Consider the following 1647-nt stretch of genomic DNA (forward strand, 5'->3'; position numbering starts at 1 on the left):
TTATTTGTGAGTTGTTATTGAGTTGTAGGGGTTCTGTGCTCTAATTATTCACCCTTTATCAGGTAGATGATCTGCAAAGATTTTCTCCCATCCCACGGGTTGCGTTTTTAGGTTTTTTTGTTAACTTTTGAGTTAGTTTTTGTTGGTGATGTCCTTTGATACACAAACTTTGTATTTGTTTGCTTGTCGATGTCTGGTCTTATTTATTTGTTGCTCTTAGAAAATCTCAGTTTTGACTGGACTCAGACCTGGAGGTAGTTCTCAAGAGACGAGGGGCGCCTAGGTGGTTCGGTCGGTTGAGCATCCAATGTCGACTCAGGTCACAGGCTCACGGTTCGGGGGTTCGAGCCCCATGTTGGGCCTGTGTGCTGACAGCTCAGAACCTGGAGCCTGCTTCGGACTCTCACTCTGTCTCTCAAAAATGAATGAATGTTAAAAAACATTAAAAAAAAAAAAGAAGTTCCCAAGACACAAAGGACAGTGTCCGTCTCTTGGCAATCTGTTCCTGGTGGTTTTCTTTGGCCTCCTTCATTCTCTTGGCCAAAAGTTAAGCGTGCTCTGCAGTCTCTTCCTTATTTTTCTTAGTATGCTGTTTCTTCAGAGTGATACGCCGATGTGTCTGTTGGAAGACACGTGGAGGAAAGAGATGCTGAATCTCGGGCGCTTTGGTTCTAGGTTTCTTCCCTTCTTTGTTTAGGGGCTTTTTCACAACGTATCGGCAGACACCATCTTCTTTAGAGAGACTGAAAAGTTTGCGGATTCCACTAGCTCTTTGGGGCCCCAGGCGATGAGGCACAGTAGTACTAGTGAGTCCAAGAATGTCCTTCTCCCCCGCTTTTTTTCTTTTTTTCACAATGACCAAGTTGAGAACACTGAGATCGGCATCCCCAATGCGTCCCTGGGGCAGATTTGTGCTTTCTTTCTCCAGTCCTCCTTGGTTTGGACTGGGGATGCCCCGACTCAGGTGCAGGCAGACACGGCCACGGGTCAAGACACCCTGCTTCGTGGGGAAGCCTTATTTGTTATCATCACCACTGATTCGGACCATGTAACCCTTCCATTTTGTACTCAGAGCATCCACAGCGACTTCTGTAGCCATATGCTTCTCATCAAAGGTACGAAGTTTGCGTTCATCATTCACTCCAATGAGTTTCTGGCAACCGGTAGCTGGGAAGGAGATGTTCAGCTTCATCCTAAAGCTGCCTACCGCCTCCAAGGCGCCATGAGAAAGAGCCATACACAAAGTTTGAGAGAATCCCATTTGTCTGTTAAACAAAAACTTTTGTTTTCTGTACTTTTGGTGTCATTTCCAAGCAATCATTGTCAAATCCAAAGTCACGAAGCTCTTCCTTTATGTTTTTGTCGGGGAGGAAGACGGTCCTCTGCCCTCCCAGGTCTTCTAGCTGGGCTTAGAATCAAATTGATATGAGACAGATTAACGGGAGAAGCTCAGATTTAATAGCATGGGTACAGGGAGTCCACAGGGACGGGAGAGTCCGAAGACAATGAGGCAACACGAAGCTCATATGAGCTAAGGAAAAACACGGGGGCCTGAGGGCACGAAGGGAAGAGAGCTCATTAGCAAGAAGGTGAAAGATGTTTGGCAAAATAAGGTTGCCCTATTGTGCATATGAGTCTCTTAGGTAA

The 1647-nt window shown here is 46.0% G+C and overlaps 1 pseudogene; it reads right to left on the reverse strand.

Annotated features, from left to right (window-relative positions):
* Positions 1 to 226: 226 nt before the first annotated feature.
* Positions 227 to 1192, reverse strand: LOC122477730 (annotated as a pseudogene).
* Between the last annotated feature and the right edge of the window lie 455 nt (positions 1193 to 1647).

Source organism: Prionailurus bengalensis, chromosome X, assembly GCF_016509475.1.
Source record: "Prionailurus bengalensis isolate Pbe53 chromosome X, Fcat_Pben_1.1_paternal_pri, whole genome shotgun sequence".
Classification (NCBI taxonomy): Eukaryota; Metazoa; Chordata; class Mammalia; order Carnivora; family Felidae; genus Prionailurus; species Prionailurus bengalensis.